Source organism: Piliocolobus tephrosceles, chromosome 16 (genome assembly GCF_002776525.5).
Source record: "Piliocolobus tephrosceles isolate RC106 chromosome 16, ASM277652v3, whole genome shotgun sequence".
Lineage (NCBI taxonomy): Eukaryota > Metazoa > Chordata > Mammalia > Primates > Cercopithecidae > Piliocolobus > Piliocolobus tephrosceles.
Genome location: NC_045449.1, coordinates 58738346 through 58750590, shown reverse-complemented (window position 1 = coordinate 58750590; position 12245 = coordinate 58738346). Strand labels below are relative to the sequence as shown.

Sequence of the window (12245 nt, the reverse complement as noted above, 5' to 3'; positions counted from 1 at the left end):
TTTGAAACCCGGACTCCACTAACTTCCATACTCATCCCTTGCTCTCAGCCCTCTCCCTCCCCTGTCCAGGTCCTCAGGATGATCTGAAATATATATTACACTTTTCTTCCTCGCTAGATGTCAACATGTTGGAAGGCAGGGACCTTGATATATTAATCCTTAGGGCCTTGGGTTCTGCTGTAGTTAAGACGCAACAAATGTTGGGTAAAATGAATTTTAAAAACAACTTGTGACCAGGCGTGGTGGCTCATGCCTCTAATCCCAGCACTTTGGGAGGCCGAGGCAGGTGGATCACCTGAGGTCAGGAGTTCGAGACCAGCCTGTGCAACATGGTGAAACCCTGTCTCTACTAAAAATACAAAACTTAGCCTGGCGTGTTGGCGGCACCTGTAGTCCCAGCTACTTGGGAGGCTGAGGCAGGAGAATCGCTTAAACTCGGGAGGCAGAGGTTGCAGTGAACCGAGATTGTGCCATTGCACTTCAGTCTGGACAACAGAGCAAAACTCTATCTCAAAAAAAAAAAAAAACAAAAACAAAAACCAAACAAACAAAAAAACTGGGGAGAGTCAGGCATAGTGGTGCATTCCTGTAGTCTCAGCTACTTGGGAGGCTGAGACGGGAGGATAGCTTGAGCCCTGGAATTTTTTTTCTCTTTTCTTTTATTATTATTTATTTGTTTGTTTTTTAATTGAAACAGAGTCTCGGTCTGTCACCCAAGCTGGAGTGCAGTGGCACAATCATAGCTTACTTGAGCCCAGCTTCAATCTCCCTGGGTACAAGTGATCGTCCTTCCTTAGCCTCCCAAACAGCTGGGACTACAGGCATGTACCACCATGCCCAGCTAATTTTCGTTTTTTTTTTTTTTGTAGAGACAGGGTTTCACCATGTTGCTCAGGCTGGTCTTGAACTCCTGCCCTCAAGTGATCCTCCTGCCTTGGCCTCCCAAAGTGCTGGGATTATAGGCGTGAGCCACTGTGCCCTGCCATATTTTTTTCTTTTTTTATTGGACTGAGAATATGTAGAGCAAGAGCCCAGGAGTTTAAGGCCAGCCTGGGCAACACAGTAACAGTCCATCTCTAAGAAAAAAAGAAAGAATGATAAAAAAGCAATTGTGGAGTTTTCAGGTCAATACTGGAGCAAAATGACACAAAGAAGCCTGCTCCGCTGGGGTTTGCTGGGCACCCATCCCATCGGGGTCCCACTGGCACCACCCAGCTAGTGATCCTCTTAAACAACGACTCCACAATTTAACAGTCTACTCATCCTCTTTTTTTCCCAAGTTCTCTTTTTTTTTTTTTTTTTTTTTTTGAGACGGAGTCTCGCTCTGTCGCCCAGACTGGAGTATAGTGGCTGGATCTCAGCTCACTGCAAGCTCCGCCTTCCAGGTTCACGCCATTCTCCTGCCTCAGCCTCCTGAGTAGCTGGGACTACAGGCGCCCGCCACCTCGCCCGCTAGTTTCTTGTATTTTTTAGCAGAGACGGGGTTTCACTGTGTTAGCCAGGATGGTCTAGATCTGCTGACCTTGTGATCCGCCCATCTCGGCCTCCCAAAGTGCTGGGATTACAGGCTTGAGCCACCGCGCCCGGCCTTTCCCAGGTTCTCAAAGCTCCAACTCCCAGAGTAGGAGACAGGAGCTGAAATGAGCTGATGTTTACGTGGAACATGCTGATTGTGCTGTTAAGTGAAATAGATGCCAGAGGTTTTTGCAAGTGTCTGACTAATAAAGGGAATGGGAATTTTAATGTCCCTGGGTCCATGATGAGAGCTGAGCACCCCAGAATGGGCAGGATAGGAGCGTAGAGGATCAAGGAACATGAGTGACCACAAGTCAAATCCCGTGGCCCAACCCCAGCCTCACATTTGGTAGCAGCCTGTGTGGGTAAACCCATCAGGGTGTGATTCCTCATGGCTCTAGCTAAGAAAATACATTTATTCATGCAATGTCATTGTCTGGGCCTCTGTGTGGCAGCAGTTCTGCTTGTGCCAGGAAAAAGCTTTTAAGATCTTTCCATGTGAAAAGTGCCACAATGGCACTATCATTCAACCTGTTGAATGACAGTACTGAGCTAGGGGATGCACCTGACCATCAGGCATCTATTGAGCCCTTATTGGGAACATTATTATTATTATTATTATTATTATTATTATTATTATTATTATTATTTTGTGACAGAGTGTCACTCTCGCTGCCCAGGCTGGAGTACAATGGCATGATCTCAGATCACTGCAACCTTTGCCTCCTGGGTTCAAGCAATCTCATGCCTCAGCCTCCCGAGTAGCTGGGATCACAGGTGTGCACCACCACACTCAGCTAATTTTTGTATTTTTAGTAGAGACAGGATTTCACCATGTTGGCCAAACTGGTCTCAAACTCCTGACCTCAAGTGATCTGCCCGCCTCCGTCTCCCAAAGTGCTGGGATTACAGGCGTGAGACACCGCGCCTGGCCAGGGCCCTTATTATTAAGCCCTTGGGAAACCTGGTGGTCCCTTGTCCCTGGGAGGTCATCTTATTGATACCGAACTTAGTGCAGACGCCCAGTTGGCACTATAGCCCAGAGCTCCAGGACTCAAGCAATCCTCCTGCCTCGGCCTCCCAAGCAGCTGGGACTACAGATGCATGCCACCAGACCTGTATGCATGAATACCAGGCACGGAGTCACATCGGGGCCACCCTGGAGGCTGGCTACTGCTAGTACTGAATTGTGTATAGAGACCATGAGCTCCACAGGAGTTCAGATGAAAGGGAGAGAAATGAAAGTGAGAGGGCTCAGGGCATGTTCAGATTATTATCTGGTCTATAAGCTAGATCTTGAGGGAATGTCTTTCCTCATTTCTTTCTCTTCATATTCCTCCCTTCAGCAAAACTCAGAAAGAAAGGAAGATGGAGGACAGGACTCACAGTCAGAAGGGCAAGAAGGAAGCAGAGAAATGTGAGGAAATGTTTAAAAAGAGTGGAGCAGGGCCAGATTTAGGGGAGGTGAAGAGTAGACTGACACTGAAAAGAATAAAAAGTTTATAAACAATGAAGATGAGGCCAGGTGCATTGGCTCACACCTGTAATCCCAGCACTTTGGGAGGCTGAGATGGGCGGATCATTTGAGGTCAGGAACTGGAGACCAGCTTGGCTAACGTGGTAAAACCCTGTCTCTACTAAAAAAAAAAAAAAAAAAAAAAAAATTAGCCTGGCATGGCGGCACACTCCTGTTATTTCCAGCTACTTGGGAGGCTGAGGCAGGAGAATCATTTGAACCCGGGAGGCGGAGGTTGAAGTGCGCTGAGATCTCGCCACTGCACTCCAGCCTAGGGGACAAAGCAAGACTCTGTCTCAAAAAAAAAAAAAAAGATATAATAAGATGAAAGAAGTAGTGGACCCATCAAGGAGGGCCCAAAAAGCCAAGAAAACACATTTTAACTAGCTGGAGTAGAAAGTAAATGTTCAGGGCCTAAGGCTTTGAAAACAAATTCCTGCAGGTTTGTTTAAACTGGAGGATTTGAGGCTGGGTAATGGATGGTGGGGGCGGGGGCGGTGAGGGGTGTGAGGGTGGAGGGGTTGGGGGGGGGGGGGATTGTGGGAGGGTGTGAGGGGGGTGTGGGGATGGGTTGGGGGGGGTGGGAGGCGGTGTGTGTAAAACTTCTCCTCTAAAGGACATTTGCTTCTACACAAGTTAAGTCCTGATGGGGTCAAGGCAATACCAGGAAAGGGACTTTAATAGCTTCCTTATATCAGAATAGGAAGCGCAAGTTGATAAGAAGTTGGAATCCAGTATCCCAACTGGAGGGGAAGCCTCCCCAAAGGAAAAGCTGCAGTGGGAGATAGTCTGTGTTTACACAGCACGCCTGCAATGTCTGCAGTTTACACAAACCGTATCCTCGGGCCAGCCTGAAGATAGAACTGCCTGACCTAGAAAAGCCTGGGTCTGGGAGCGGTGCCCAGCCAGCTCCGGGAGGAAGCGTCTGCCCAGACCCACCCAGCCAGGGGGCTCTAAGCTGCTGGGACATGCTGGGGGCTGCCGGAGAGGGGCGGGGGCCGCCGCACACTGCTGGCTCCATACTGCAGGCTGGGCAGAGCCATGACAATACCTTAAGCATCCCCTTCATGTCCTGCACAGAATTACAAGTTCAGTTCTTCCAGTTTATTCCAATGAGAAATAGGGAGTACCTCATGACACCCCCACTTCATGACTTTGGTCCACTCATTAAAACTGTAATAAAACCTAATGTTTTGTAGACCAGTGTGGGGTTCCCCGGTGCTCCCAATAGGCCGCTCAGTGGTTTGCAGATCTGCGCTGCTTAAAGAAATGGACATGAGTCAGGCTTTTATGGGTTTGAATGCGCACCATTCTTTAAGCATGACCTTGGACAAGTGCATTTTACTGCTCAGAGCTCAGTTTTTCCATCTGAGCAATGAGGAGAAGGCTAATAGATGAGAGGCCCTTGAACGGTGCCCAGCATGCAGCAAGAGCTCAGCAGACAACAAGTGCCATCATCATCTTATTATCTTTGCATTATTATTCCACATCTCTGTGTCTTTACCCCACACGGTTCCCCAGCCCAGAATGCCCTCCTTTCCCTCTGTTGCCTAGGCGGGAATGCAATGGCCCCATCTCGGCTGCCTCCCAGGTTCGAGGGATCCTCAGCCTCCCAAGTAGCTGGGACTACAGGTGCATGCCACCATGCCCAGCTAATTTTTGTATTTTTAATAGAGATGGGGTTTTGCCATGTTAGCCAGGCTGGTCTCCAACTCCTGACCTCAGGTGATCCACCCATCTCGGCCTCCCAAAGTGCTGGGATTACAGGCATAAGCCACCATGCCCAGCCTCTTCCTCTTCTTTTGAAACTCATGCCAAGCTCCAGGCTGGTTCTCTCAGAGTCCTGGGCAGCTGTCCCTGCCCCCATCATGGCACAGAGCACTTAGCACTGTAGGAGCTAGGTGACACATTTGCCTCGCCCAGGTTGACTGTGATCACCCCCATAAACTCTTACTCCCAGCATCTAGCCCAGTGCCCGACCCAGGGTGGGCACTCCTCACATGTCTGAACAATGCAGTGTTGGGCTTGTTTCACATAACAGAAAGCGCAGTCCGCGGGTCAGTCGCTGAGTGCCAGCAGCCTGAGTCCCAGGAGGCTTGCTTTTGACCTGGACTGTCTGCGCATGGCGACTGGACATTGTGAGACTCAGGGGAGTGGAAGATTAGGGAAGCTGAGGGGAAGGGGAGGAGCAATTTCCCCGGCAGAACCTCCTCCATAAGGCACAGCAAAACCTAACATCACATTAGAAGTAATGCATTTCCCAGGGAAGGTGTCAGGGTAAGAAATAGCAAGCCAGAGAGCCCAGGGGTTGCCTTCTAGCCTTTTTCCCTCACTGCTGAGTATGAAGCACCTTTAATTCGAATCCCATTTGGACCCAGCACCTCAAAGAGTTCCCTAGAACAAAGGAGTGTTTCTCAACAAACTCAGAGACTCAGGGCAAAGTCCAGGGTCACTGTGATTCAGAGGGTGGGGTGGGTGTTACACATTTTACATTTACTTTTTAAAAACCCATTAAAAAAAAATACAGATTCCAGGGTCTGGGTTCAGTGATCTGTCTTAGGGAGTCATGTCCTAATCAACAGAATCACCCTGGTTCACTGAACTTTTCAGTGTCCACCCAGTCTCCCAGACACGTAGGCCCCAAGCTTCCTGCCCTCTCTGGCTCTTTCCTCTAAAGAGCTATCTCTAAACAGCCTGGCTGGTCTCTAAGTTCTTTGGAGTATGGCTTTATAATGTCTCTGAATGGTTCTATCGGCTCACATGCTAGCCAGGTGCTTTCACCACATACCTGAACCACTGCAGCCATCTCCAACCTGCTGTCACTGGATGCTCTCTTTTTTCTCCATCCCCTCACGGGCACTGGTGCCAGACAGTTAACCTAAAACAGTGTTCACATTGCCTGCCCCTTGCTCAGAAATATTCCAGTTGGCTGGGCATGGTGGCTCATGCCTGTAATCCCAGCACTTTGGGAGGCCGAGGCAGGCAGATCACTTGAGGTCAGGAGTTTGAGACTAGCCTGGCCAACATGGGGAAACCCTGTCTCTACTAAAAATACGAAAATTAGCCAGGCGTGGTGATGCATGCCTGTATCCCAGCTACTCAGGAAGCTGAGGCAGGAGAATCGCTTGAAGCCAAGAGGCAGAGGTTGCAGTGAGCCAAGATGGCACCACTGCCCTCCAGCCTGGGTGACAGCTCTCTATCTAAAAAAAAAAAAGAAAAAGGAAAAAAAGAGAGAGAAAAGAAATATTCCAGTGGTTACTGTTTAACGACAGAATAAAATGCTAACCTCATAACCTGAGGTCCAAACCCTTCCCGATTTGACTCTACCCTGACTCATCAGCCTCAGCTTGTTGGTCCAATAATCAAACTGGCTTCCACATTGTCCCAGGCTCACGCCAGCTGCATGCCAGCTCTCCGGCTATTCCACCTGCCTCTCCCTACTCCTTTCCTCATATTCAATCATTCAAGGCTCCTGCCCACTTGCCATGGACTAGCCCAGGAAGTAACTGCTAGTTCCAGGTAACTACTGAACACTTGAAATGTGGCTAGTGTCACGAATTGGAATTTATTTTATTTTAATTAACTTTAAGATTGATCCTTAACTCTGACTAGAAATTGTGTGACCACATTTGGAGCAGCTTGGTTTTGTGAATCTTTTTCTACTGCAAATTTTATGAAATCCAAATACAGATAAAGTATCTCTGATGAAAATTTCACATCTGAACTCAGATTGCTGCAAATGTAGAACACACACATTGGATTTTCTTTTCTTTTCTTTTCTTCTTTTCTTTTCTTTCTTTCCCTTTCATTTTTTCAGAAACAATTCTTCCTCCAGACACACTGGGTTTTTTTTGGTGGTTGTTGTTGATGTTTTTTAAATTTCTTGAAATGAAGTCTCACTCCATCACCTAGGCTGGAGTGCAGTGATGCAACCTTGGCTCGCTGCAAGCTCCGCTTCCCAGGTTCAAATGATTCTTCTGGGTCAGCCTCTGGAGTAGGTGGGACCACAGGAACGCATCAACCAATTTTTGTATTTTTCAGTAGGGATGGGGTTTCAGCATGTTGGCCAGGCTGCTCTCGAACTCCTGATCTCAGGTGATCTGCCTGCCTCAGCCTCCCAAAGTGCTGGAATTATAGGCACGAGCCACCTTGCCTGGCCAGACGCACTGGATTTTGAAGACTTAGTCTCGTTATCTCTTAAATGATCTTTATATTGATTACATGTTGAAATAATACCTTAGAGATATTGGACTTGATAAAATATTATCAAAATCAATTTCACTTTCTTTTTTTTATTTATACAATTTTAATTTTCAAGAAACCTCACCTGGACTTTTAACCTTTCTAATGTGGCTACCAGAATATTTAAAATTATCTAGGTGGGCTTGCATTGTGTGTGTGCATATATATATATATATATATATATATATATATTTTGGAGGGACTGGTTCTTTATTTCAAAAAGTCACTTGTCAATATTCAGTATCAAAACAGTCGCACTATTGATTTCTCTTTCTCTCAATCGACCCCAAAGAGACCACATCAAAGGAGAGTACATTTTAAGCCGATAAGCTGCAGGATGTACACCTAACAGACCTCCTAGAAACCTTACCAGAAAATGGGGACCAGGTAGGGAAAGAAATTTTTTTTTTTTTTTTTTTTTTTTTTTTTTTTTGAGACAGAGTCTCGCTCTGTCACCCAGGCTGGAGTGCTGTGGCCGGATCTCAGCTCACTGCAAGCTCCGCCTCCCGGGTTCACGCCATTCCCCTGCCTCAGCCTCCCGGGTAGCTGGGACTACAGGCGCCGCCACCTCGCCTGGCTAGTTTTTTTTGTAGTTTTTTAGTAGAGACGGGGTTTCACCGTGTTAGCCAGGATGGTCTCGATCTCCTGACCTTGTGATCCGCCCGTCTCGGCCTCCCAAAGTGCTGGGATTACAGGCTTGAGCCACTGCGCCCGGCCCGGGAAAGAAATTTTAAAAGATCAACAAACTGCCCAAGCCCACGGACTGCAGAGGCTGTCACAGCCAGATGGGGTGGCCAGGCTGCCACAAACCCAAAGAAGCAAAGTTTCAAAATAATATGAAATTTTAAAAGTTTTGTACATAAGCTATTCAAGATTTCTCCAGCACTGACTGATACAAAGCACAATGAGATGGCACTTCTAGAGACAGCAGCTTCAAACCCAGAAAAGGGTAATGAGTTTCACATGGTTAAACCAGTGGCAAAAACACAATCTCTTTCTTTCAAGGAGGCAGGAAAGCAATTAAGTGGTCACCTCAACATAAGGGAGACAAGATCCATTCTGTAAGCAGTTGGGAGGGGGTAAGGATGGGACAAAATTTTGGTCTCAGAGGTCTTACCATCTTAATTTGGTCACTTCTAATGAAAAAAATGAAAAATAGAAATAACATTACCCAACGATATCTTAAAGCTGAAAACTTGAACAGCACATTTTTTGTTCTTGTTGTTGTTTGACTAACTCCTCCTGGAATCACCTTTCCGGTTTGGCTAGTACTTTGTACAGAGCAACGAGGTTTCCCACAGTGGAGTCTCCCTGGGCTCTGTTTGGCTCTCAGTAAGGCAGGCCTATACCTTTTCCTCTCCTCTATGGAGAGGGGAATATGCACTAAGGTGAAAAGTCACCTTCCAAAAGTGAGAGAGGGATTCGATTGCTGCGTCAGGGCTGTGTAATTATTTGGAATGTTTTACAAATGTTGCTACAAAACAACAAAAGAGGTAATGACAAAATGTGTACATCACCACCCGCTTTTTAAAGACATTACGCATTGTGCTCACATTCCCTTGAATGTTGTTTCCAAAGGTGCTCAGCCTCTAGCCCAGCTGGAATCCCCGGGAAGAGGCAGAGACTGGCGAAAAAGACACAGGGAAGGAGGGGGAGGCAAAAGGAGAAAGCAGCCATCCAGTTAAAGATCAGCCCTTAGTTAAAAGGCAGCTTCGGGCAGGCTGGCCTCAGGCGGAGTCTGGGTCAGAGGGAGGAGCAGCAGCAGGGTGGGACTGGGGTGTTCTATATCTCATTCAGGTCCAGCAGAATCTGGTCTAGCATCCTTTGTGTACAGAGGTGTTCCTCTCTGGTGCATTTCAGTTTATCTTCCAAGTCATAAATTGTCTTTTCCAGCTTGGCTACCGATCTCTTTGCAAACTCAGCACAGGTCTCTGCCTCCTTGAGTTTATCACTAAGAATCTTGATCTCTTCCTCATATTTGTCTTCTTTTTGAGAGTATTTTTCTTCAGCAGCACTCAGACACTTCAGGTTCTGGTCCATCAGTCTAATTTGCTCATCCATCTCTCGGCAACGGGACACTGCCAGCTCAGCTCGTTCCTCTGTGCGTTCCAAGTCTCCTTCAATGATTAGTAACTTATGGGCCACCTCTTCATACTTCCTATCTACCTCTTCTGCAATGTGCTTAGCTTCTTTGAGTTGGATTTCCTGGAATTCCATCTTTTCTTCATCTTTTAAGGCCCAGTTTTCAATAACCTTCATACCTCTCTCACTCTCATCAGCAGCTTTTTCCAATTCTTCCAGCTTTTGCAAGGCAGTGGCCAGGTGCTCCTGAGCATGGTCCAGCTGCTTTTCAACCGGCTGGATCCTACGGTTCAAGGAGGCCACCTCAGCCTCTCCCTATTCCCGGGCATGCCTTTCTCCCTCAACTTCTCGCTGGAGGCGCTCAGCTCGCTCCTCTGCATCATCTGCCTGCTGCTGCAGAAGCTGAATCTTGCGCTTCACTGCCTCGATGGTGGTGATCCCAGCCATGGTGCCCACACAGCGACTCGCATTGTATTTATAGTAACCGTGCTCTGGTCTCTGCATTCCTGAAGCAATGATCAGCACACCTTCTTTAAAACTCAGCATATGCAACTTTGTGCTGGTTTTTTAAATCTTCATATGTATATTATAACCTCATTGTTACCATTTTTATCTCCATTACCTAGCAGCAAAGGCTACTATTTCTGGACTCCTGTTATGGGACAGGCACTTTGCCAGGTGCTTTACATATGTTATCATACTTAACCCTTTCAGCAACCCTGAGGTGTGGGCATATTAGCTCCATTTTTCAGACAAGGTAAATGATGCTCAGAGAACTTAGGTGAGTCATGACCAGGAACCGATAGATACATGAGGTGCCAGAGCTGGGATTTGAAAATGCCTGCTGACTTCTTTCTGACCCCAGCTCACATCTGACAGGAGGGCATCCATGAAGTGTCTGCTGTTGATATTGATGGCTGAAGTTCTGGTTTACCCTGGCCCACATAGGGAAACGTGACTGTCCCACTCGCCCGTCTGTGAGAGGCTACTAGACTGATGTCTGTTGTATGCTGTTGCGCCCCAATCTTCCACCCCCACCCCAACATACATACATCCTTAATTATATCCACTTCATAGCCCACAATGTAGTATTATTTACCCCCCGACCCTTTTTTTTTTTTGAGATGGAGTCTCGCTCTGTCACCAGGCTGGAGTGCAGTGAGATCTCAGAGGGTCTCAGCTCACTGCAACCTCCACCTCCTGGGTTCATGCAAATCTCCTGCCTCAGCCTCCCAAGTAGCTGGGACTACAGGCATGCGCCACCACGCCCAGCTAATTTTTGTATTTTTAGAAGAGACAGGGTTTCACCATGTTGGCCAGGATGGTCTCGATCTCTTGATCTCGTGATCTGCCCTCCTTGGCCTCCAAAGTGCTAGGATTACAGGAGTGAGCCACCGCACCCGGCCTATTTACCCATTTTTAGGTAGCATAGTGTGCAGTAAGACCCAGGACTCTGGTTCTAACCAGTAGAGATGAGCCAAAAGTCTCTTTTCTAGTCATTGCATAGTTTCCTATAGTTCTGGTGGACAGCAAATCCAGCTCCCAACCCTCAGAAATGCAGGAAGAAGGGTGGCTGCCTGGAGATGGTGCACACTCATTTAAATTATGTTCAATTATTGCATCTTGGCCAGGTCTGGTGGCTCACATCTGTAATCCCAGTGCTTTGGAAGGCTGAGGTAGGTAGGTCGTTTGAGGCCAGGAGTAAAAGATGAGCCTGGGCAACACAGCAAGACCCCATCTCTAAAAAAAATGTTTTATCCAGGTGTGGTGGCTCATGCCTGTAATCCCAGCACTTTGGAAGGCTGAGGTGGGTGGATCACGAGGTCAGGAAATTGAGACCATCCTGGCTAGGACGAGACAGTGAAACCCAGCCTCTACTAAACATACAAAAAAAATTAGCCAGGCGTGGTGGCAGGTGCCTGTAGCCCCAGCTACTAGGGAGGCCGACGCAGGAGAATGGCGTGAACCCAGGAGGCGGAGCTTGCAGATCATGCCACTGCACTCCAGCCTGGGCAACAGAGTGAGACTCCGTCTTAAAAAAAAAATTTTAACTAGCTGACTGTGATCGTACCACTGCACTCAAGCTTAGGCAACACAGCAAGACCTCATCGCTACAAAAAATTTAAAACTTAGCAGGGTATAGTAGTGCACAACTGTAATTCCAGCTACTTGAGAGGCTGAGGCAGGAGGATCACTTGAGCCCAGGAGTTCAAGGCTGCAGTGAACTGTGATTGTGCTGCTGCACTCCAGCCTGGGTGACAGAACGAAGTGCAGTCTCTAAAAAAGTAAAAAATTTTAAAAAACACTATTGGGCCTTTATTATATGTCATGCTAGGTGCTGAAGATACAGAATAAGTTAGCTGTGTCCCTTACTTGAACCCCTATTCTGGTGTGGTAGGCAAGGAAGAGGACAATTACAATCTAGGGTGACAAGAGCTGTGATGGAAAGAAGCGAGGATGCCATAGAACCTCAGAGGCAAGGTACTTTGAGCAGCCTGGGAAAGGAGACTAGGGAAAGAAGGGCTGGGAGGGAGGGGGAGGAAGGAAAGGATGGGAACGGGGGCAAGATGGACTGGAAACCAAAAACAAGGAGAGCTTTGTGTGTTTTCTACCACTGCTGGTGAAACTCGAAAAATGGCTGGCACTAAATGGACATAAAATTAACCAAGACAGTAATTTGTCAAAAAAAAAACAAAAAAAAACAAAAAAACAAACAAAAAAAAACTTCCTAAGAAAATGCTGTTATTCTGACCAGCCTGGCCAACATGGTGAAACCCCATCTCTACTAAAAATATAAAAATTAGCCAGGCGTGGTGGTGGGTGCCTGTAATCCCTGAGGCTGAGGCATAAGAATCACTTGAACCCGGGAGGTGGAGGTTGCAGTGAGCCA

General features: G+C 47.3%; 1 pseudogene across 1 annotated transcript in view; it reads right to left on the bottom strand.

The window, feature by feature from the left end:
• Positions 1-8271: 8271 nt before the first annotated feature.
• LOC111542514 overlaps positions 8272-12245 on the bottom strand; it is a 16540-nt pseudogene continuing 12566 nt past the window's right edge. Inside the window, exon 3 of the transcript XR_004228533.1 lies at positions 8272-9861. The product of XR_004228533.1 is annotated as a tropomyosin alpha-3 chain-like (transcript). The remainder of the gene's footprint in view (positions 9862-12245) is intronic.